Source organism: Peromyscus californicus, unplaced genomic scaffold (assembly GCF_007827085.1).
Source record: "Peromyscus californicus insignis strain IS unplaced genomic scaffold, ASM782708v3 Scaffold_11__1_contigs__length_118956290, whole genome shotgun sequence".
In the NCBI taxonomy this organism is placed as follows: Eukaryota; Metazoa; Chordata; class Mammalia; order Rodentia; family Cricetidae; genus Peromyscus; species Peromyscus californicus.
The window spans coordinates 15,979,915-16,005,584 of record NW_026294402.1 but is presented as its reverse complement, the minus strand read 5'-3'; the positions used below and the strand labels follow the sequence as shown (position 1 = coordinate 16,005,584).

At 43.6% G+C, this 25,670-nt stretch overlaps 1 protein-coding gene, 1 long non-coding RNA gene and 1 pseudogene across 5 annotated transcripts in view; 2 read left to right on the top strand and 1 right to left on the bottom strand.

Annotated features, from left to right (window-relative positions):
- LOC128119761 (zinc finger protein 426-like) overlaps window positions 1–25,670 on the top strand; it is a 167,716-nt gene that overhangs the window by 122,539 nt on the left and 19,507 nt on the right. For 2 of the 3 annotated variants that reach the window (XM_052753311.1, XM_052753303.1), the window contains exons 1-2: window positions 12,050–12,163; window positions 12,394–12,505. The gene's annotated coding sequence lies outside the window, so the exon portion shown is untranslated. Of the gene's footprint in view, window positions 1–11,951; window positions 12,164–12,393; window positions 12,506–25,670 lie in introns of those variants that run through there. The other variant, XM_052753295.1, reaches the window with a different exon arrangement.
- LOC128119837 (40S ribosomal protein S2-like) lies at window positions 1,049–6,952 on the top strand (annotated as a pseudogene).
- LOC128119851 (uncharacterized) lies at window positions 11,349–12,040 on the bottom strand. 2 transcript variants are annotated; one of them, XR_008221709.1, is made up of 2 exons: window positions 11,928–12,040; window positions 11,349–11,717 (listed from the first exon to the last, which is right to left on the bottom strand). It is a non-coding gene; the product is annotated as an uncharacterized LOC128119851 (long non-coding RNA). The 2 variants fall into 2 exon arrangements; XR_008221713.1 differs by having other exon boundaries at window positions 11,349–11,743; window positions 11,928–12,039.

The following is a 25,670-nucleotide window of genomic DNA, read 5'->3' as shown; positions in this document are numbered from 1 at the left end:
TAACCATCACAGATGTTAATACAGCAATTAAAACAGTTAGGGCAAGGCTCATTCCCATAAATGGAAAGATCATTTACTGGAAATGGTACAGACCTAAATAATAGGTCAACAGGACAAAATGAAACACACCACTAATATGGGTGATGACTCTAAATCTCCAAACCATAGTTGGAGACAAAATATGAAGCAATAGTGATAATGTCCTGGGAGGTTAAGGCTGGTGCTCAGGTGTCTTTTTGGGCAATTTTCTGATTCAGTGAGACTGGATATGTACTTCCCCACGGAGTGTCACTTAGCGTTCATGCTGCTTGTTTTTTTTTTGTTTGTTTGTTTTTTTAAGACAGGGTTTCTCTGTGTAGCTTTGGAGCCTGTCCTGGAACTCACTCTGTAGCCCAGGCTGGCTTGGAACTCACCAGAGATCCGCCTGCCTCTGCCTCCTGAGTGCTGGGATTAAAGGCATGCGCCGCCCCGCCGCCGCCGCCGCCGCCCCGCCCGCCGCCCGCCGCCAGCCGCCGCCGCCCTGCGTGTTTATGCTGCTTGTGATACCTACTGGTAGTGTGCTCTATTCCCTCCTAGATTTTTTTGGGCTAATCTTGGGAAAGTCAGGTCTGGCCATCTTGGAACTCAAATACTAAGTAGAATGATTCAGCCAGACCACTGGAGGGAGATTAAGGTGATTTAAATACTGTTGGAGCCAAAGATCTGCCCATCGCAAAGACATATCAAAATAGCTCAGTTAGTGCTCTGTCCATTTGATGAAGTTAAAGTAAAACAAGGGAACCCTCTGACACTGCCAGCAGTACAGGAGCCAAAGCCTTTGGATCAATCAGTACTTTATGAAGGCCTGAAATAAAGAGCCCCCCTGAAAGCCTCCCACATGCTATGAAAATTGTGGCACAAATTCAGTATGAAACAGTAGTGGTCATCTGCCCAGGAGATGACCAGCTGTCTCATACACCCATTACTCACATGAGTATATCGAATCAGGGCATTTATTATATTTTATTTATATTTTTCTTGAGATAGGGTTTCTCTTTGTAACTCTGGCTGTCCTGGAACTCAATCTGTAGGCCCAGACTGGCCTTGAATTCAGAGATCTGCTTACGTCTGCCTCCTGAGTGCTGGGATTAAAGTCGTGCTCCATCATGCCTAGCTGAATCTTGAATTTTATGTCCATTATACTTAATGTCTCAGCATGTTGCTGAAGGCTGCTTGATCTCTATGAGACCAATTCGATATTCTTCTTCTTCTGGGAGCTGTGCAAATCCTTTGTTCCCGGACTAACTGCACCATTCCTGTCAGACGAGTAGTTTACGAGGAGGGAGACAACTGAGGTATTTTTCCAGGCCAACAAAGACATCTCTTAATTCAAAAACGTTATTGATCCCCCCCCCCCCAGAAAAACAACTGTGATTTCACCATGTGACTCCCTAGAGCAACGCAATGGATAAGGACTTTATCTACATCAAACATAAAAAGCAGCCATTGAGATATCTCAGTGGGTAAAGGCACTTGCCACCAAGCATGAGGACTGAGTTTGAACCCAGAAACTTATGTGGTAGGAGAGAATATACTCTGATGAGTTGTCCCAACCTCCACAAGGATGCCATGTCATATGCACACCCACTTTCTCCCTCATGGAAATAAATGAATGTAATTTTTAAAATAACTGTAGGGAGGGACTGGAGAGATGGTTCAGCAATTAAGAGCACTTGCTGTACTTGCAAAGGACGTGGGCTTGGCTCCTAGCACCCGCAAAGTGGCTTATGACCATCTGTAATGTCAGGGGATCTGACCTCTCTGGATTCCTGCATGTATAAGGTGCACTTATGAAAACTCAGGCACACATATATACACAGGAAATAAAAACAAATATAAGCTTGGCATAGTGACACACATCTTTAGTCCCAGCACTCAGGAGGTAGAGGCAGGAGGATCTTTATGAGTTCGAGGCCAGCCTGGTCTAGAGAGTGAGTTCCAGGATAGCCAGGGCTACACAGAGAATCCTTGTCTTGAAAAACAAAACAACAACAAGAAAACCAGATTTCAGGTTAAATTTAGCTCTAAATCTAATCAGCTTACTTTTGGTGTTCATAATAGATATAGTCTAGAAAACTGCTACAAGGGCCAGTGGAACGGCTCAGCTGGTAAGGGTATTCGCCACCACACCCAGAAGTGTGAGTTCAGTCCCGGGGCTACATGAAAGAAGGAGAGAACTGACTCCTGCACGTTGTCCTCCGACCTCCACACTCCGCCCCGGCAGACTCATCCACTTCTTCCCTCCACCCACAACAATAAGTGAATAAATGTCATTTATAAATTAAAAAAACTGGGGCTAGAGAGATGGTTCAACAGTTAAAAGTTAAGAGTGCGTAGTGCTCTAGCAGAAGACCGGAGTTCAGTTCCAGCACCCATGTGAGGAAGCTCACAGCCACCTCTAACTCCAGCTCCAAGGGGAATCATCTCTTCCGCCCCCTGTGAGCACCTCTATTCATATACACACATATAATTAAGAATAAAATCTTCAAAAATGTTCTTAAAAATTGCTACAAAATAACCTGATAGAGAGGGGCATTATCTGTGGAGACACTGGTAAATGCTACAGGGATGCCCTTCATGCTAACCCACTAGACACCTACACACGTGGCCAGCACCGATACTGTTAATCAGTGCTGTCTTTGTACTGACTGTCCCGCTCTAAGAATATAATGTAATTCTACTGACAGCACGTTTCTGCAGAAGCCGTCTCTAGCTTGTGAATAGTGTTCGCTTTGTTTTAACGTATCTTCTGATCACACTAGTGAGATGTATGGGCTGCGTGATCGGTGACATAGTGTAGAGACGTCTTTATAATAAGGGCTCTTATCATAAAGAGCTCCACGTTTTGGGTCAGGCGCACTCTTTCTGCATCTTGTGATGATAACCTCATCCTGTACCTGCATTGACTACTATTGCAGTAGCTACATCTTTCCGAGCCGTTCCAGGTCTCACAGCTGGGTTGCAAAGTGAACTTTCAGTTAGAAGCTTCATCACTAAAGTAGTGAACAGCACTGCCTTAGCCTTGACTGCTGTTAAGAATTAATCAAACTTTTTCTTCTTCGGGGAAACACCAAATGGCGGAAGAAGCCTGTGCTGCTGGAGGACCAGGGTTGGCTTCTGAGGAGTTGGCAGCAGCAGTTGTAGGCGTGGCCAAAGGCCTCAGGACTCTTGGAAGTAAAGCGGAAGACAAGGACTGGATCCCCATCACCGAACTGGGCCGCCTGGTCAAGGTCATGAAGATCAAATCCCTGCCCACTAAGGAATTTAAGATTATGGACTTTTTCCTGGGTGCATCATTAACGAACGAGGTTCTGAAGATCATACCAGTGCAGAAGCAGACTCGGGCTGGCCAGAGGACCAGGTTCAAGACTTTTGTCCCTATTGGGAATTACAATGGTCATGTTGGTCTTGGTGTTAAGCGCACTAAGGAGGTAGCCACTGCCATCCGAGGGGCCATCATCTTAGCCAAGCTTTCCACTATACCTGTGCGGAGAGGCTACTGGGGGAACAAGATTGGCAAACCCCACACTGTTCCCTGCAAAGTGACAGGCTGCTGTGGCTCTATGTTGGTGCGTCTCATCCCTGTCCCCAGAGGCACTGGCATTGTCTCTGCTCCTGTGCCCAAGAAGCTACTGATGATGGCCAGGACTGATAAACGCTGCACATCAGCCAGGGGCTGCACTGCCACCCTGGGCACCTTTGCCAAGGTCACCTTTGATGCCATCTCCTAAACCTACAGCTACCTGCCTTCCAAACTCTGGAAAAAGACTGTTCACCAGGCCTCCTTATCAGGAGTTCACTGACCATCTTGTGAAAACTCTCACCAGAGTCTCTGTTCAGAGGACCCAGGCTCCAGCTGCGGCCACCATGTAAGGGTTTTTATACAAGAAAAACAAAGTGAATTGAATTAATCAATATGTGCCAAGGTATATTTGAGCTGCTGTTGCTTATTATTACACCACCTGAGTGCAGAGAATTTCCAGCCATGTGTTGTTTTGACCTTAATGATGATTCTCAGAATATTTCTGCATTGATCTCAGATTTACAAACAAAATTAGTAAAATAACTCATTCCATAGGACTCTTGGGATGGGCTGCAGGCTGAGAAACATATAAATGTGATGTAGTGATAATATCACTAATGACTGCACTTGTATTGATGACTATGTTGCTACTTTTACCCATTGTACTTACTACTCATTGTAGTCCCTTCATATCCTGTAACTACTCAGGAATAATTTAAAAACAAGATGTAATACACATTGTGTTAGTACACTGCCATGCGCTGTTTAAGATTATTGAGAAGCTGGTTCTGGAAGTGCGGTTAGTCCTCCACTTCCGACCCAAGTACATTTGTCTTGAGTGTCCTCCATGACCTCCTGTCCTGGGATGGACTGCCCTGCCCCTGGCCCTGTGAGAAAATGGAGACAAGGCCAAGAATGAAAATATCATGTTGAAAAAGTAGAGAAAATTGGCAGAATAATAACATTATGTCCTGGAACACAGCTGGGAGGTAAACTATTTCCAAGTATCTTCCCAAAGCAAAAGACTGATGTATCTTATGATATAAAATGCCTGTGATGGGAATGGCTAACTGGACGAGTTATCTGGGATATGCCCTGAGACCCTCTTTATTCACCAGGGGCCTGGCTGACTGCCTGCACCCTATCTTGAGCTTTCTGCTGGTGGCAGAGTCTGATACCATGCTCTACTATCTTTCTGCTGCTGGCTTATTCTTGTTTTCCTGCTTGCTGTGTAGTCAATAAACTCACTCACTCAGAACAGAAAGTGCCACTATTGAGGATCATCCACCATACAAAACAGTGTTCATGTGTGTGAGTGTGGACCCACACCTGTCAGGACAACCACGTGAAGGTCAGTAGATACCTCAAATATCTTGCTTTTAACTTATTTGAGACAAGGTATCTTGTTCACTGCTGCTTATACCAGGATAACTGGCCTGTGACTTTCCTAGAAGTTTCCTGTCTCCACATTATATATTGCTGTAGGAGTGCTGGGATTATAGATGCTATATCATGCTCCTGAGTTTGGCTTCTAAAGATAATAATTCAAGTCTTTATGCTTGCATGGCAAATATTTACAGTAGAGTCATTTCCCTAGCAGCCCATGATGGCTAATCTTGTCAACTTGATTACATCTGGAATCAACTAACACTTAAACTGCTGGACACTCCTGCGAGGGATTTTCTTGACCAGATTATTTGAAGCAGGAAGACTCACCCTAAATCTGGGCAGCATCTTCTGTTGCCCAGATAAAAGGACATGGGAGAAGGAAACCGCTTTTTGCCTGCTTGGCTCACTGTTGCTAGTGAGTCAATCTGTTCTGTTGCTGAGGCATTTCTTCATTAGTACTAGAACCAATTTCTTTGGGATTCCAACATAGATTGAAGATTAGCAGCTCTCCAGGCATCCTTCAGGACTCCAGTGCCAAATCAGGACTGATGAGCTATCCAAGCCTTGTGGACAGATTAACCACTGGATTCTTGCCCTTTCCAACACGAGACAAACATTGTTGGGGTACCCAAACTGCAGCCTGTAGGCCAACATAAGAATCTCCTTTTCATATATTGTAGGGGTTTGAATGAGAATGTCATTTATGGGCTCCTACATTTGAATACTTGGTCCCTGTTGGTGGTGCTGTTTGGGGAGGTTTAGTGTAGCCGGAAGGTTTCTCCGGTCTCGCCCGGCCCCAAGGCCCCACAGCCACTTATAAAATAATCATTCAGAGGCTTAATATTAATCACCAAGTGCATGACCTATGGCAGGCTTCTTGCTAGCTGGCTCTTATAACTTGACCCATTTCTATTAATCTATAGTTGCCACGTGGCTGTGGCTTATGGGTACTTTCACATCTTGCTTCTCCTGGCGGTGCTGGAGTCTCTCCCCTCTGCCTTTTTTCTTCCTGTCTCTCTCATCAATTTCCTGCCTAGCTATAGCCTGACTTGCTATAGGCCAGACAGCTTTATTTATCAACCAGTCAGAGCAACACGTATTCATAGTGTACAGAAAGACATCCCACAGCAGTTTAGGAAGTATGGCCTTGTTGGAGGAAGTATGTCACTGGAGGTAGGACTGAAAAGTTTAAAGAATTGGTCATTTTCAGTTAGTTTAGTGCTTGTGGTTCCACATGTGAGTTCTCAACTTCCTGTTCCTGCGGCCATGCCTGCCCCCTGCTGCAATGCTGTCCCTGTCATTATTGATTCGAACCCCTGCCATTATTGATTCGAACTCTCTGTAACTGTAATCCCAAATATATTCTTTCTTGTCTTGATCATGGTGGTTTATTATAGCAACAGTAAATATCTATCATCTATCTATCTATCTATCTATCTATCTATCTATCTATCTATCTATCGTCTCTATTTGCTTCATAAGTTCTGTTCCTTTAGGGAAAACCCTAATTCACCCTGTTCCCTTTTTTTTGTATGGGGACAGAGGAACAAATCCAGACACTTCTGCATGTTAGATAAGTGCTCACATCTTCAGCTCTTCACTTAAAAAAAATTTATTTTTGTATATATGGTGGGTATATGCACAAGAGTGCAGGTGGCCACGAGGACCAGAAGAGAGTGTATGATTCACTGGAACTGGAGCTACAGTTGGTTGTTGTGGTGGTTTGAAAGAAAATGGCCCCCAAAGGAAGTGGCATTATTAGGAGGTGTGGCCTTTTTGGAGGAAGTGTGTCACTGTGGGGCAGGCTTTGAGGTCTCTCTTATCTCAAGCTTCAGTGTGACAGTCAGTTGACTTCCTGTTGCCTCTGAGTCAAGATGTAGGCCTCTCAGCTCCAGAACCACATCTGCCTGCATGCTGCCATGTTACCCATCCTGATGATAATGGACTGAACCTCTGAAACTGTAAGCGAGCCACCTCAATTAAATGTTTTCCTTTACAAGAGTTGCCGTGGTCATGGTGTCTCTTCACAGCAATTAAAAACCCTAAGACAGTTGTGAATCATCAGATGTGGGTGCTGGGAATCAAACTTGTATCCTCTTGAAGAGCAACAAATGTTCTTTAACAACAAAGCCATCATTCTAGCCCTGCCTCTTACTTAAACAAAACAATAAACAAACAAACAAAAAACCAACCAAAATTTTTTTAGATGGTCTCACTATGTATCTCTGGCTAGCCCGGATCTGCCTATGTAGACCAGGCTGGCTGCAAACTCACAGAGATCCCACTGTTTCTGCCTCCTGAGCACTGGAATTGAAGACATGCACCACCATGCCTGGCTTTAAAAACCTTTGATTTTTCTTTTAATTATTTGTGTGTATGATGTGTACATGTGGGTACCCAGTTACTGTGGTGCTCTAGTGGACGTCAGAAGGCAGCTTTGTAGGGTCACATCTCACCTTCCACCTTTCCTTGGGTAGAACTGAACTCTCTGTAGAGCAGGCTGGCCTTGAACTCACAGAGATCCCCCTGCCTCTCCCTCTGCTGGGATCAAAGGCATGTGCCACCATCCCCCTGCTCCCAACTCTTTGTTTTCCTTTTTCTTTCTCGAGTTAGGACTCTTACTATGCCTACTTAGGGAGTTTGAGGCCATCTTGGCTACGTAAGGCTTTGTCTCAAACAAGTAGAAAAAAATTACCATTAACAATTGTAGTTGTTTGAAAGAGAATGTCTCCCATAGGCTCAGGGGTTTGAACACATGGTCCCCAGCTGGTGGCTGTTTGGAGAGGTCATGGGGACATGAGGCTTTGCTGGAGGAAAGATGTCATTGGGGGTGGGCTTTGAAAGTTTGAGGCCTCACCCCATCTCTAGCTCACTCTCTTGCTTCTAGCTTGGGGTTGGGACATGATCTCTCAGCTTCCTGATTCAGCTGCCATGCCTGCCTGCTGCTATGATTTTTTTTTTTTTACCATGATGGACTCTCATCCCATGGGAAACATAAGTCCAAATAAACTCTTTCTTTTGTAAGTTGTTTTTGGTCATGTGTTTTATTACAGCAACAAAAACATAACCAATCAACATTGACAGGCCTTTATATACATATATATTAAAATTTTATTATTTTATTATGTGTATGAGTGTTTTGCTTGTGCAAAACAGCTGTGCAACTGTATCTTTCCTGGTGCCTGTGAAGGGTCCCTGGAACTGGCGTTATAGATGGCTGTGATCAGTCATGTAGGTGCTGGAAATCAAACCTGGGTCCTCTGGAGGAGTAGCCTGTGCTCTTAGACAATTGAGCCATCTCCCCAGCCCATATATATTAATATCAAATATATCATACAAATTAATACACAATATACTATACAATATTAAGTATATCATATATCATGTAATAGCAAATACATTATTACTGGGGTCCAGCCTCAGCTCAGGTTCAGGTCCTGAGATGGGGAAGGGGTTTTGTTGCAAAGAAATGAACTGTCCGACCACCAGATGAGTTTCACACAAGTGACCAGCCCCAAATAGCTCCAGCTGTCTTTATTTATACATCAAAACCAAGCGTTTTTTCCACACTAATAAGTTTTTCCCATCCCCCAATGTTAACCTCTGGCAAAACCAACTATGTCAAATATGTTTTTTTCCCTACTTTTATATCAAAACATCTTTAAACACAAACCAACACTTATCATTTTGCTAGCTTGGCCAAATATTGAGCCATGTACATCCTGTCTTTACAAAACTAAAAGGTGATAAACATAGGTACACATTTTCAAGAACAACAATCTCATTCAAAACGTATTTACAGAAATAGGGGTGATCTGCCTCCTGTCTGCACTGAATCAGAACAGATCCTGGGGTCAGATCCCCTGGAGCTTCAGTTATAGAGAACCATCTTTCTAGCCCCTTTCACGTGTTTTTTTTTTAGTAAGCAAAGTAATAGGTTTCGTTATGACATTTTCATACATACCTTGTTTTGGTTGACTGTCCTCCCCCATTCATTTCTGCAATTCCCACCTCTTCAAAATGTACCCTCTTACCCACTTCCAGCTTAACGCCTCTACTTCTACCTCTTAAACCAATTTTTTTTTGTATAGGTATGGGTATTTTTTCTGCATGTATTTCTGGGCATTATATGCATGTCTGGTGCCCATGGAGGCTAAAAGAGGGTGTCAGGTATCTTTGGAGCTGAAGTTACAGACAGTTGTGGGCCACCATGTATGTGTTAGGAATTAAACCAGGGCTCTTAACCAGTGAGCCATCTCTCCAGCCCAACTCCTATTTCCTTAAAACCTCTCCTCCCACCCCATTCATGGTCCCCTTTCTAGGTTCATGACTTACACACACACACACACACACACACACACACACACACACACACACACAGCTAGGATCCACATATAAAACAGTAGCTTTGTCTTTTGTTTTGTTCTGAAATCTGTATCGATGGCTGGCTTTGAACTCACAGAGATCCACCTATATTTGCCTCCTGAGTGCTGGATTAAAGGTGAATGCCTCTATGCCTGACCTAGTTTTACTCTGAATTATTCCAAAAATAGAAAGTACACAAGTTGCTAAATTGTCTCTAAAAAAGTAAGCTATTTGGGCCAGCAAGCTGGCTCAGTGGGTGAAAGATGCTGATTTCCATTGCTGACTTCCATTCCTGGAACCTATGAGAAGAGAACCGACTCCTGAAAGTTCTCCTCTGACCTCCATACATTGCATGTACATGCCTGCTCTTCCTGTCACACACATGCCCATGCACATGCACACACCACCACCACTACCACTAAAAATCGGAAAAAAAATATTAGGACCTCACATTATCTAAAATTTCATGAAACCCAAATATTCTTTACAAATACAGACTTCCTCCTACAAACTGATCATTGTATACAGAGAAGATGGAAGAGAACAGCAAAAGAGTTGCCAATTCAACATATCTGTAAGCTAAATTTGCTAACATACAGATACAATTTTATTATTTATTTATAGACAGGGATTCACTATGTGGTTGAGGCTGGCCTCCAAGAGCTCTGATTAATACAGCAGTTTTCAAGTACACAGCTTCCCTTGAGACACTTCCTCAGAATTCAAAAGAGTAGTCTTGAGTGACTTTTCTTCTCAGTGTCCTATATTTCACTTATTTATTCATTCAAGAATGAGGTATTTATTGTGCTCTGAGATGCTGGTGATACAAATTAGTACAATCCAGTAGTTCAGGCTGGTTTTGAACTCACTATATATACCAGACTGGCCTCCAACTCTTGATCCTCCTGCTTCAGTCTCTGGAGTGTGTTGGGATTGCAGGAATGTCTATGAATAACTTTTTAAGATTCATATTTTTGGGGGCTGGAGAGATGGCTCAGAGGTTAAGAGCACTAACTGCTCTTCCAGAGGTCCTGAGTTCAATTCCCAGCAACCACATGGTGGCTCACAACCATCTGTAATGAGATCTGGTGCCCTCTTCTGGCCTGAAGTCATACATGCTGTATACATAATAAATAAATCTTTTAAAAAAAAAAAAAAAAAAAAAAAAAAAAAAAAAAAAGATTCATATTTTTATTATTTAGTTGTATTTATGTGCATGTGAGTGTGAGTGCCTGCAGAGACCAGAAGAGGGCACCAAATCTGCTGGAGTTGGAGTTAAAGGCAATTTGAGCCATATCAAGTAGGTGCTAGCAACTGAATTCTGGTCCTCAGAGCAGCAAGTGCCCTTATGGGTGAGGCCTCTTCAGCTTCCAAAAAACTTACAAAAACAACAACAACAAAAAGTGCAGCAGTGGAGACCGAACTTAGAGACTTGAGTGTACTAGGCAAGTACTCAGCCACCAAACTGTATTCTCAGCCCTAGTGAATAATTATTGGAAAAAAAAAATGCCTGTAAATTAGTGTTCACAGTAACTCCCCAAAGGCCACCCAATGAAAACTCAGTGATACCCAGAAAAGCCTTGAGGTACAATTTTAGAATGCATGTTATCGGTATTACTTTGTAAAGTAGGAAAGGCTGATTTATTTGGTAAATTCCAAGAAATAGAAAACTTAACACTTGAGGTAGAGGATGAAGCTCTGTTGGCAAACTTCTTGAATAACATACACTAATACCCTTGTATACTCTATTAATCCCAACATGGGCATGCCTGTTATCCCAATACTTCAGAGGAGGAGGCAGGAGACTCAGAAGTTCAGAGTTAACCCTTGGCAGCCTAGGGAGTTAGAGGCCAGCCTGGGCTACATAAGATCCTGCCTGGACTACAAAATACCCTGACTCAATGGGGAACACACACACACACACACACACACACACACACACACACACACACTCCTCCCGCGCTCCAAACCCCAAACAAGCCACATTAGATGGAGGGGGAAAGGAAACAAAGAAAATTCAAAAGACTCAGAATTTACAGAAAGACCATTTTTATTTTATTTTGGAGACAGGGTTTCATGTATCCCAGGCTGGCTTCGAATTTACTATGTAGCGGAGGCTGGCCTTGAACCTCTCGTCTCCATCTCCCAAGCACTGAGATGACAGGCGGGCACCATCTCACGGTGCTGGAGATGGATTCCAGGGCTTCCTGCCTAGTGCATGCTAGGCAGGGGCTTTACAAACTGAGCCCTGGGTGGTGGTGGGGGTTGTGCCTTTATTCTAAAAACACAACAGAATCAACGGCCGAGGTGTCTGCACGGTGTCCAGAGGCACACAAAGACAGGTCCACAAAAAGGTGTCTGGAGACGGCAGTGACTGAAGGGACCAGACGGATCATTTTTCCTGGGTTGGCAGATTATGCAACATGGCTAAGGGCACCGCGGGCGTGAGGGAGAGGCCCGACAGAAAAGCTTTTGTCAGCAGCATCTCCATGGGGCGTCCCCACCCCCATCCTCGCCCCACCGGTCCGCCATCAACTGCGGCGCACCCGGGCCTGGTCCCGCCCCTCACCCCGCCCCCGCGCTGCCTGCCCTTCAAGGCCTCGCTTCTGACCTCGACCTCTCGGCTCTTTTCCAGTCTCTACTCCCCTTACGAGCCCACCCGAAGAAGGGTGCAACTGCCCAGACGCGGGAACAAACAAGCTTTTCTCCCTGGCCTGAAGGGATCCAACGTGGCCGATAACTCCGAGCCGGAAGCGGAAGTGACGTCACGCCGACTGCCCCCCTTTTTTTTTCCTCGGAGCTCTGAGACCTTCTCGGCGTTTGTCCGAGGGCTCTCCACTCAGCTCGGTGAGGATTCGGTGAGGGGGTGCGGGGGCCGGCACCGGGAGGGAGAGGACTAGGTAGGCCTCGGCGGGGCGGGCCGAGCTCTGCTCGCGGGGCCGCGCGTCCTCCGGGTTCTGCAGCCTTTCCAGGTGCCGCGGCCCCGAGTGCGCATCACGACTCAGCCCGGAGCTGTTTGCATCCACCTTTCTTCTAAAGCCCGTGCAAAGTAACCTTTGTGGAATTGTTCTCCCCAGCCCCCCTCCCAGAAAGAATAGACTTTCCGCCATTGGCATCACATCGAGACGCTGCATCTTCCATTCTCGGACCGGGCGATTCTGTTTGCTGCAGCCGAGCTTTGGCCGAAAGGTGGGTGAGGACAGCCCTTTCCTCGTTTTTTTCTTTGTGTGTGGGTGTATGGGTGTGTGTGTGTGGAAAGGAATGTTTTATCCGAAAATTTAGCTTTCGTGGGACATCTGTTTACCTGAGACACATTGCATTCTGATTTTTTAAAAAAGATAGCTTTTTTTATACCCTTAGCAGGATGCGTCTATCTGTATGTACATATAAACGTACATAGACCCTACACGGGTCCCTTTGTGTCGAAGAAAAGTAAGGATACCAAGTTACTCTCATTTGATGCTGGGGATGCAACTCGGGACCTCATGATGCTAAGTACTCTCCTGCTGAGCTACACCCCAGCCCAAATAGTTAGCTATTGTCTGAACGTTGGAGGCCTGTGCCTTCTTGCAGACTTTAAAAAATGGAGGCTTTGTTAGGTTAGTACTGATTGGCTTTTCCCAAGGGAAAGTAAAATAACGTTTTATGGTGAACTATTTGAAATAAGTTGAGAGTTTCAGGCATGATACTTTACAGAATGGGTAATACATCTTCTAAAAAATTAAGATATTCACCCAGTAAGACCTTAATAGTAAAGTTTCAACCAAGATAACTAAAAACAATAATGTTATCTAACAGCTTCTTTGTGTGAAATCAGAATTCTTCATTGTTATAAAATTGAGTGTTTTTGCATCTAAGATCTCTTCAAAGTTTCTTTGTTTTGTTTTTGTGATAGTGGCAATTGAATCTAGGGCTTTGTGCTTGTTGGGTAAGCTCTCTACCACTAAGCTATAAGCCCAGACCTCTTTAAGACATTTTTGTTGTTGTTTTTTTTTAACATATTTAAAAAAATTTGATATTTATGTATGGGGTGTGGGCTTATACCTTCGAGTGCACTGCTCTGGGACATCAGAAAAGGGCATGGGGTCCTTGGAGCTGGAGCCACAGGAGGTTGTGAGCCACCTGGTGTGGTGTTGGGAACCAGATCTCAGGTTCTGTAAGAGCAGTACCTACTGTTAACCGCCAAGCCGTTCATCACTTCAGTTCCCTCTTTAAGGTTCTTACATGAAAATTTCAGATGTCTTTTAGAATCTTTGAACCTAGAGCAGTCGTGTTGTTTGTTATACTAACTTTTTCAGGAGGCATTTCCCCCCATTTTTGTGTATATTTTTTTTTTTTTGGTTTTTGAGACAGGGTTTCTCTGTGTAGCTTTGCGCCTCTCCTGGAACTCACTTGGTAGCCCAGGCTGGCCTCGAACTCACAGAGATCCGCCTGGCTCTGCCTCCCGAGTGCTGGGATTAAAGGCGTGCGCCACCACCGCCCGGCTTTTGTGTATATTTTGATGGCTTGTTTTTATTGGCATTTTTGTCCATTTAAAATTTTTCCCATTAAAAATTTTTTTTTTTTTCTGTAGACTTTGATGCTTTGATGGCTGAGTGAGTGAAGTGGTAGAGCTCTTACCTGGAATATTTGAGGCCTTGGGTTTCATCCTCAGCTCTGCAAAGGAAAGGAGAGGTAGTGAAAGAAATCCAGCCTAAGCTTGTTCTTAAAACCCAGAATAAATATATTACAAATTGACCAGAGTTTTGGAAGTTAATATACTCTATTGAGTTACTGAGTTAATACATTCTATTGGTATATGAGAATACATGAAGGAAATAAAAGTGAGTGTGTGTGTGTGTGTGTGTGTGTGTGTGTGTGTGTGTGTTGTGTGTGTGTGTGTGTGTGTGAGAGAGAGAGAGAGAGAGAGAGAGAGAGAGAGAGAGAGAGAGAGAGAGACAGAAAGACTGGAGGGGGTGCTGAACCTACAGCATTGGACATGGTAAGTGCTCTGTCATTGAGTTACACCCCTAGTCTTTTTACTTAACTTCTTAAGCTACATTTTACTCTGTCCACGTGAGTGCATGTGTGTTCTGTGGTGTGTGTGAGGAGGTCAGAGGACAACCTACTGGAGTCCATTCTTTTCTTCCATCGTGTGGGTCCTGGGACTAGAACTCAGGGAACTTTAGGTCTTTGGGCTTGGTGGCAAATACCTTTATACATTCAGCCATCTCTCTGGGCTTCGTGCTTCTCTTCCTCCTTTTCTTCCTTCTCCTCCTCTTATTCTTCTCCCTCCTAGCATAATGGTTCCATATACTCTTTAATTTGAATATATTCATTGTACAAAATAATGGGTTTCATTATGACATTTTAATACATTCATATAATGTATTTTGATCATATTCATTCTCAAGAGAAGTGAGTTCTAAGTTGAGACTAAATGACAGGGTATAGGAATAACCATGTTGAAAGAGAAGGATGTGGGAGGTAGAGAGAGCATGGTAAGCAGTGACTAATTATATTTGTACAGTGCAAGAGGAGAGCCTCAAGAGTTAATCCAAGGCTTGACAGTAATTTCACTCATTTTCTTTGGTGGTACACAAACTCTTATCCCAGCAATTGGGTGGTAGACACAGAGGCAGGAGGATTCCTGCCAGTTTGAGGCCAGTCAAAGCTATATAGCAAGACCCTATCTAAATAAACAAGGGGGCTCAGTGATTAAGAATACTGGTTGCTCTTGCAGAGGACCTGGGTTCGGTTTCTAGCACTCACATGGCACCTTACAACCATCTGTAACTCTGGTTCCAGGGGAATCTAGTGCCCTCTTCTGGTCTCCATGGGCACCAGGCATGCAAGTGGTGCACAGATATAACATGCAAAACACTCATATCTATAAAATAAAATAATCACAATAGCAAGACAAAACAGGATAGAAAATTCACCTATGCTAATTATTAATCTTAGGAAATGTTTTTGTTCCTGAACAGTCAGAGCCTCTTTGAGTGGTTTTTAGACTGCCTTGGGTTTCCCATATCCAAACTAGGACTCAGTTTCCCTGGGGGAATGTTCTAGTTCTTACAGGAGGAACTGGTCCCTTGTGACTGCTTAACAGATCCTGACATGAGTTGGAACCACTCCAGGGATAATGACCAGAAGGCTCCCCCGCCAGTATGGTATAGCTGAAAATATCAAGGGATACTTTGGCTTGACAACATTCATGTTTTCTTCTATATTTGCCCTTTAAGGGACATAGATTAAAAATTGATGGTGTCAGAGGAGTCAAAAAAAATGAGAGAAAGCTAGGCATGGTAGTGAACACCTGTAATCCCAGTATTTCGGAGGTGAAGCAGGAGGATCTTGAGTTCTAGGCCAACCTGAGTGACATACTGAGTTCCAAGTAAACCTAAGCTACATGAGACCGTGTCTCAGAAAACCCAACCAACTAAACAGAAAAATTAATGAGAAGTTGTTACCATGCAGTTAGTAAGGCTGTACGTATAACGCTGGTGACAGAAGTTAGTGGAGAAATAATTTGAACTATTAGTGTCTGCTAAGTGTTTGATGTGAATGTTCTGATATTATAGTATTAGTATAAAGGTAAAAGTTATTTCAATATTGTTTAAATGTGAATATTATTGAAAGTATTCACAGTTATTATCTAAAATTGTATTCAGTTAGAAACAACTGAGGGCTGGGGATATGGTTCAGCTGGCAGAGTGCTTGCCTAGTATGTAGAAAGCCCTGGGTTCTAGCTCTGGTTCTGCATACACTTGACTATAGCATACATTCCTGTAATTCTGGTACTTAGTAGGTAGAGACAGGAGACTCATCTTACAGTAAATTGGAGGGATAAATCAATGCTAGATACCACACACAGATGAATTTCTCTGCCATCTTCTCCTTTTCCTACCCTTGGAATCCAGGGCCTTGTGAATGCTAAACAAGTGCTGTACCACTGAGCTGCATTTCTGTCCTCCACACAAGCATGCCTGCCCCTGTCAAATCACGGATTTGACTTCATCAGAAAACACTTGTTTAAAAAAAATAAAAGAAGAACATGCGTATACTTATTAATTAGTGCCTAACAAGTTTTAACACATTTACTGGCTTAACATGTCACATGACTGAGTATGTTGATAGACACGTCATAGTACCTGGAAGATAGGCAGGTGCAACTCAGGGCTAGCCTGAGCTACATAGCAAGTAGCACAGGTGGAAGGGGAAAAAACTAGTGTTGTGTTGCGTAGCATGTGTTGAAGGAGAACTTGAGGCATACTGCAGTCCACAGTGTGGTCGCTCAGCTCTTTTGCATGTATTTGACATTTGTAATAGTAATTAAACAAGTCTATAGTCTAGCTAAGAGAATACAAAGGAAGTTGTAACTCTTCCCCAGAGTGAGGAGAAACAGTCCCCGTAGACATAGACATGATATCACTATCACAAACCATATTCATTAATCCTCATATTTAGACACATTCTGAGTGAATAGTCTTGTTACCCCAAAGATTAAATTAGAGCTGGGACTGGTGACTCAGACCTGTAATCCCAGCTACTGGGAAGAAGGGTAAGAAGATTGAAAAGCCAAGGCCATTAAGGGTTATAAAGTGAGTTCAATGCCAGTCTAGTCAACTTAGTGAGACCTTTTCTCAAAATAAGTAAAAAAGAGGGTTGGCTATCTCAGTGGTAGCAAATGTGAGGCCTTAGGTTCCATCCCCAATACCAGAAAGGGTAGAGGGAGCTGAATTAGAAGCTGAACTTGGTAGTGGTAGGATTGTGAGTATAAGGTCAATGTGGGCTATATAATGAGATTCGGTTTCAAAAGGAGAAGAATAAAACAAATTTAATCTCCAGCGTTTGCAGAGAAAACTGGAAAAGAGATTGAATGCTTGGACACAGTTATTACAATCCAATAGAAAAGGACTGCCGCTCTTCTCATGTAGCTTAGGCTGGCCTCACACTTATAGCCCAGGCTGGCCTTGAATTCCCTATCCTCCTCCCTCAAATTCCCAATTGTTATGACTATAGATGTGTGCCGCTACCCCTGACCTTTACCTTTTTTTCCCCTCCCTCGTGGTTGCTTTTTCAGGTATTGTTCCCATATTTCCTTCAGCAAGAATATTGTATATCTGACAGAACACCCTCCATTCTCTTCTTTTGTCTCTCCTTTTTATAAGTGTTTAGGGGTGTGTGTGTGTGTGTGTGTGTGTGTGTGTGTGTGTGTGTGTGTGTGTGTCTCCAAAGGCCAGAGGAGTTGGATCTCCCTGGAATTGGAGTTATAAGCAATTGTGAGCTGCCAACATGGCTGCTGGGAATTGACTGATTCTCTGTGAGAGCAGTGCATGCTCTTAACCACTGAACCACCTCTGCAGTCCCTTCCTTTTGTTTTATTTTCAGTTGTAACTTTCTGTTAACTTTATGCATCATGGAAGTATGTGAGACTCCAGACTTCCTTTTTGCCTTGAATGTATCCTTGTATCTCACTTTCTCTTTGGTAGTGGGGAACAGTTACTGTAGCCCATGGATTGTTTAGTGTCCCCTTGCCTTTTGATTAGGTATTTGTTGCTAGACAAAGCTCAAATGACCCGGTGACAGTCTCATTTCCAGTGTCTTCTGAGGAATCCTTTCCCTTGAGTCTGAAATGGAACTGAAGGCAAAAATTTTTTTGTGTAGAACCAATTTCACATGTACTCATCTGTTCTCCCACTCCTGACTCAGCCTACTGTATTAGAAGAAAGTGTTACATTGTTCTGATATGTATTATGGAGGCATTTGTTGCATCTTTTTTTTGAGAGGGAGTTTTGCTCTGTAGCTCAAAATAGCCTCAAATTCACTGTCCTCTTCCTATCTGCTGGCCTACAAGCATACATCACCACACCCATTGGTGTTTTTGGGGTGGGGTGGGGGTGCAAGGATAGTCTCACTATGTATGTAGCTGAGGCTGTTCTGGAATTCACTGTGTAGTATAGGCTAGCCTTGAACTTGTACTCCTCTCGTCTCAGCCTCCTAAATGCTGGTATTACAGCTGCATCCTATCTTTACCTGACTCAATGATTGCATCAATATTGTACATGTATAGACTTTTACCATTTTCTTCTTCTTCTTTTTTTTTTTTTTTTGTTTTTCCAGACAGGGTTTCTCTATGCAACAGTCCTGGCTGTCCTGGAACTCTATCTGTAGACCAGGCTGTCCTTGAATTCACAAATCTGACTGCCTCTGCCTCTGCCTCCCCAGTGCTGGGATTAAAGGAGTGTGCCACTGCTGCCCGGCACCACTCTTTTCTTAACAATGTAGTGTAACAACCACATAGCGTGTATATTATTATATTGGGGCTTTTTGTTTTGTTTTTTGAGTCAGGCTCTCATGTTGCCCAGGCTTGCCTTGAACTCAATATCCAAGGATAATCTTAAACTCCTAATCTTCTGTCTACACTTCCTAATGCTGAGATTACAGGCATGTGCCAATACCTAGTTTATGCTGTGCCATGCCAGGGATTGAACTGAGGGCCTCATGCATGCTAGGCAAGCTCTGCCAACTGAGCTACATTCTCAAACCTATATTAGATATTGTGAGTAATCTGGTGATGATATATCAAGAAGTATATAAGTAATACACAAACACTGTGATTTTTTTTTTTTTACATAAGAGGTTTAATCATCTGCATATTTTGGGATCTACATGGCACCTGGAACCAATTGCCCAGGGACCCCAGGGACATCTACTGTGTACTAGAACACAGAGTCTTGGGCTGGGGAGATGACTCAGTAGTTAAAGCCCTTTCTGGATTCTGGATTCTGGAGTTTGGATCTCTAGAGCCCACATAAATGTTGGGTGGGTGTGGCAGCCAGTCTATAATTTTAGCCCTCAGGAGGCCGAGATAAAGGATCTGTTGAGTAAGCTGGCTAGTTAGACTAGCTGAATTGGCAAGCTCTCAATAAGATGGAGAGCAACCGAGGAAGACTCTTTATAATCAAGTTCAGGCCTCATCATTAACATACACACCTGCACCTACATGTGTGCCTGTGATGGCACTTCTTGGTTGTCAACTACATCTGGAATTGACTAAAACCCAAGCTGCTGGGTGTACCTGTGAGGGATTTCTTTCTTCTCCCTCTCTCCCTTCCTCCCACCTTCCCTCCCTCCCTCCCTCTCCCCCCTCTCTTTCTTTCTTAAAAATAATTACTTATTTAATTTTATTTTATGTGCATTGGTGTTTTGCCTGCATGTGTGTCTGTGTGAGGGTGTCAGATCCCCTGGCACTGGAGTTAAAGACAGTTATGAGCTGCCATGTGGGTGCTGGGAATTGAATCCAGGTCCCCTCTTAACCACTGAGCCATCTTTCCAGCCCCAAGGGATACTTTCTTAATTAAAGCACTTAAAGTGGGAAGACCCACTTTTAATATGCCTCTTTTGAGGTGGGAAGATATACCTTTAATCCAGATCTTTTGAGGAGGAAAGCTCTCCCTTTAATCTGGGCCACACCTTCTGCTTATATTCATTCTGTAAGTTCTGTTCCTCTAGAGAACCCTGACTGATACAGTGTCCCACAGGTGAACATGAATATACATATGCAAACCACAGAGACATACATACGAACAACAAGAGACAAATGTATTTGTAGGTGTATCTGTCTGTTCATGTACATTCTTGTCCTGCCTTTGACTTTTTCTTTTTACTGCAGAGAATTTCAGTGTTTTACCATAGCCCACCTATTCTGTTGATCCATATATATATATATTTTTTTTTTTCCCCAGTTTGGAACTTGCAAATTGTAGTGGTAGCAAAGGCATTTGCTTCCATTTTATGTACAGGAGCATACCTTTTATAGTGTGTGGACACAAGAATCTCATGGATGTTGCCAGTAGTTTTTGAAATTGTTTCTCCCATAACCTACTCAGTCAGCAATGTATGCGTGTCCTGATTGACTTAGTATTAAGAACTCTTACTGTTTTTTAGAATTAGATTTTGTTTATTTTTGTATGTAGGGAGGATGTGCCTCAGCTTACCTGTAGAGGTCAGAGGACAACTTTAAGGAGTCATTTCTCTCTTTGCTCCATGTGGGTCCCAGAGAGGTCATTAGGCTTTGCAGCAAGCACCTTTGCCTGCGGATCCATCTCCCTAGCCCAGAACTGTTTCAGCTTTGTCAGCGTACCCCGCTCGCTCCTTGGGATCTCCAAGTGGACATACAAAAGATAAGGACATTTTCAAGCTGCCTGCTCCCTTCAGGTCCTTTTGGCAGTTCATCTTGGCAGAGGAAATTTCTGGCTGTTACCCATGGAGTAATTCCAGCCCCCTGGGTGTGCCAGTGTTCATCAAGAGTCCCAGGAGCTCAGTTACTCTGGACACTCTTTCAGGGAGGTGAAGGGCTAATTTGAGTAGAAGGAGGAATTCCAAGATACACTGCAAACAACTCTGATAAGTCACCTTTTTACCCTAGGCTGAGGGTGACCCAGGCCTTGAACTTTAGAGATGAGCACTCTATACCACTGAGTGCATCCCTGGCGCAGTGATCGTATTCTCTTAGATTACCTGTGATGGAATTCAGGCAGGTCACAAATACCTTGATACCTTGTATCCTTTCACACAAGGCAATCCAGTGTGTGTGTGTGTGTGTGTGTGTGTGTGTGAGAGAGAGAGAGAGAGAGAGAGAGAGAGAGAGAGAGAGAGAGAGAGAGAGAGAGAGGCAGGCAGGCAGGCAGAGACAGAAAGAGAGAGAGACAGACAGGAAGAGAGATGGAAAGAGAGACAAAGACAGTTTCACTGTGGGGTTACAAGTGTGTGCCCCATGCCCATACAGATGTCCTTGTCACCATTCTTGTCTTTGTACATCCTTGACTGTCCTGGCAAGGCAAACAGCAAACACACTGTTTGAGGTTCTTTACTGAGATGATTCTTTTTAAACTACACATTTTATTCATTCATTTTGCTTTTAAAAATTCTCTCTCTCTGTGTGTGTGTGTATATGGGGTTTGTGAGTGTGTGTTTATGAATGTGGAAATGGGGCAACCTCAGATGTGGGTCCTTGCCTTCTACCTTGTTTTGAGTCTGTTTTTCCACTATGTCCAACAGACTTTGGCATTTCTGGGCTGCTTCTGTTTCTACTTCCCACCTTCCTGTAGGCACCCTTGTTTGCAGACATCTATGCTTCTGCTGCTTCTGGGTTTTGCATGGTTTCTGGGGATTTGAACTGAGGTCTTCATGCTTGCATGGCAAATGCTTTGCCTGCTTCTCAGCTCTCTTCACTGGGATGATTTTCCATAAATACAAATCTTCAGAGTTCAGGGAGACCATAGAACTTGATGTCTCTGTTCTCCTTTCAGGTGGTGCTGATATGTCATGCAGGTTCATTTGTAAAGTAGGTCTTGTCCTGTGTTTGGGAAAAATGCAACTGAAATCAGTGTTGAATTAGTCGATCACAAGGTCTTGCTGCAAGTTCTTATAGTTTACTTGTGTTCACTGGAGTTGACAGACCTTAGGATTTTGTAATTGTTCTTCCTTCCTTTTTGGAGGAGATTGGGTCTCATGTAGCCTGGGCCAGCCTTGAATACTAAGGATGACGTTCAGTCCCTGATTCTCCTGCCTCTACCTTCATAGTATCGAGTCCAAAGGTAGATGCTCCTATCTCTGGTTTTATGTAGTGCTAGGGAAGGGACACAGGCTTCATGTATGCTAGCCAAGCATGCTCCCCATTGATTCACATTATCAGCCCATTCAGTGTCTTCTTTGTCTTGGTATAATCATGCTGGCGTTGATTCTCTGCCTCAGCCTCCTGCGTCCTGGAATTATAGGTGTACACCACTACCACACCCAGCTTGAGTGCAGTGTTTGCTGTAGTGTTCCTGTTTGATAGCAGATTGTTGTTGCATGCCCACACATATGGCTTGGTAGATCAGATGACTCAATAACTTTAGGAAATTCCAGCCATTTGGTATATTGATATCTTGTAGTTGTTCAGCCTTTATCATATGCCAGGGCTAAGATGTTCTTCCTTTTGAGAATAGCTTCATCCAGAAAGTGTCACAGATTTGGTCCATGTTCCCTGAAAACTGTGCATTGAGTTTCCCCTGGTCCTTGTCAGGGACTGTTAGCAGTACCTTGCTTTCCTTGGTCTGCAAGGTCATTTGAGCTAAATGCTGGAGAAGCTTATAGTACAGCCTGTGCTCTTTTAAAACTGGAATCCACCCCATTCCCCGCCACAGGCTTTTTCTCTGGGTAACCCTGGCTGTCCTGGAACTCACTCTGTAGACCACGCTGGGCTCGAACTCAGAGATTCACTTGCCTCTGCCTCCTGAGTGCTGGGATTAAAGGCGTGCGTCACCACCGCCTGACTAAAACTGGAATACTTAAAAGTGACTGGAGATTGGTTTAAAATGAAGAAAATTCTGTCATTTGCGGCAACATGGATGAACATGGTGGATGTTGTGTTAAGGGAAATAAAACCAAGCGTAAATCCCTAATGAGCTGCTGTGTATAGGAAAAGTTGAAGGGAGACTGTCAGCTTACTTGGATTGAGCGATGTCCAGTCAGTTAATGAGTACAGCTCTGGGTATTTCTGTGAGGATGGTTCCAGAAAGGATTAGATTATGAGGGCTTTAGCTTAATGAATGATTTGATCCATTGATGGATTCAACGTCTGTGTAAACTATTGGAACATGATGGGGCCTAACTGAAGAAAGGCCATTGAGCATGTTCGTGGGGGTTGTGTCTTGCTTTAGCTTGTTGTTACTGTGTTGCTCTGCTTCCTGCCTGTGCTGTGAAGAACCTTGTCTGCCAGATGCTCCTGCCACAGTAATGCTCTGACCAAGCACGTGCACCAATCTCCCCTGGGTGATCCCTCACAAACTGAGCAAAATAAATCTTTCTTCAAAAAAATACTCATTTATCCCAGGCTTGGTGGCCTTTAATCCCAGCACTTTGGGGTGGGAAACAGAGGCAGGCAGATCTATGAGTTCAAAGCCAACCTGGTCCACATAGTGAGTACCAGGCCAGCCAAGGCTATATAGTGAGACCCTGTCTCAAACCCTGCTCCCCAAAGTTGTGTGTGTGTGTCCCTCTCTCTGATCTGTATGTGTGAGAGTGGGCATATTCATGCTGCTTATGGTTTTCTCCTTCCACTGCGGGTTGCGGGATTAACTCAGTTGATCTGTCTTACTTGCTGAGCCATGTTGCTAGCCCAGTAATTCCTTCTTTTAGTTTGTTGTTAGGTAGTCTATACCTGGGAAAAGTAGTACAAGGATTTATTAATTTTTTATTGTTTTTGTTTTTTTTCAAGACAGGGTTTCTTAGTGTAGCCCTGGCTGTCCTGGAACACACATTGTAGACCAGGCTGGCCTAGACTCACTGAGACCCACTTGCCTCTGCCTCCCTAGTGCTGAGATTAAAGGTGTGTACCACCAACCCGCAGAATAAGGATTTATTGGATACAAAAATTAATTGTTTTGGAGGCAGGGTCTCATGTATCCCAGTCTAGCCTAGAACTCACTCATTAGCCAAGGATGACTTTCTTATTTTGTGGGTGTGCATGTATTTGTGATTGTGTAGGTCAAAGGACATCCTTTCATTCTCTTCTGGCCTCAGCATGTGCACATGTATTTGCATCTAGTCACGTACACATACTCATACCCACACCCTCCACTACCTATCTTACCTATTTGTTAGTTGTAGTCAGTGTGTTCAGTGGATGTATTGTACGGCATGGTGTGCCAAGACCTGTATTTCTAGCTTGCAATTCTATTGTGTGGGGTATCGACTTTGGTGTTGTACAGTAGATTGTCCCTGAGTTTAGTAATAGTCATGAGTCTAGTAACAGCAGCAAGTGCTTTTGAAAGTTCCTTAGAAAAATGAACTCCCTGTTTCCAGGTATCTCCCCGGAATGAGAGTTTTCAAGTAGGTCAAAGGTTGCCTTCTGAGCAACCAGTGGGCATAATGCTTCCCTGGTCAGGGGAGCTCAGGGCATTGTGGAAGCTTAAGAGTGTGGCTTTCATTTGAGTCCAGAGAGATCCCTCCATCCACCCTTCACACTCCTATTTTTTACTAACTGTACCACGTAGAGTTTTTTAATAAAAATTTATTGTATTTTATTTGTATGGGTGTTTTGCCTGTATGTATGTCTATGCATGACGTACTCTCAGAGGCCAGAAGAGAGTGTCAAATTCCCTGGAATTGGAGTTACAGATGGTTGTGAGATGCTATGTGGGTGCTAGGAATTGAACCCAGATCCTTCTGAAAAGTAGCAAATTCTAACCCTCTGAGCCATCTGGCCCCTGCATTGCATAGTTCATTGTATAATTTCATTGTATATTTTTGTGGGGCTGAACATGAACTACTATGCCTCAGGAATTCTAGGCAAGTGTTCTGCCAATGAGCTTGACCTGTTTTGTTTTTGTGTGACAGGATCTCACTATTTTCCTCTTGCTGGTCTCAAAATCAGTCTTTGCTTTTCAGCTTACAGGCACAACTTTTTTTTTTCCTTAAAACTTATTTATTTTGGGGCCTGGAGAGATGGCTCAGAGGTTAAGAGCACCAACTGCTCTTCCAGAGGTCCTGAGTTCAATTCCCAGCACCCACATGGTGGCTCACCACCATCTATAATGAGATCTGGCGCCCACTTTGTGTACATAATAAATAAATAAATCTAAAAAAAAAAAAGATTTATTTATTTTATGTATATGGCATTCTATCTATCTGCATACCAGAAGAGGGCACCAGATTTCATTATATAGATGGGTGTGAGCCACCATATGGTTGCTGGGAATTGAACTCAGGACCTCTGAAAGAGCTGCCAATGCTCTTAACCTCTGAGCCTTCTCTCCAGCCCCAGGCCCAACTTATATTTTAATTTTCTTTTTTTTAAAGATGATGTCTCATTTAGCCCAGACTGGTCTTGAACTATGTAGCTGAGGATGGCCTTGAACTTCTAATCCTCCTTCCTCTACCTCTTGACAAGACATACCCTTCAAAGGGAGCCCTTAGTGACCTGCTTCCTCCAACTGGGTCCTGTGGAAGTATATACCATCTTTCAATAAGGTCACCAGTGATGGTTTATACTGATTTTCCACTTGATAGTACCTAAAATTGTCCAGGAAATGAGCCTTTGGGCATACCTGGGAGAGATTATCTAGATTAGGCAAATTTGGGTCGGTAGCACCCTAAATATAGACAGCATGATTTTATGGACTGGGTCTTGGACTGGGAGGAAGGAAGTGAGCAGCAGTATTCATTACCTTCTGTTTCCTGACTGCAGATGCAGTGTGACCAACTGCCTCACGCTCCTACCATCATGACTTTGCTGTGGTTAACTGTACCCTAGAGCTGTGAGCCAAAATACACTCTTCCTTAAGCTACTTTGGTCAGGGTATTTTATCACAGCGACAGAAAC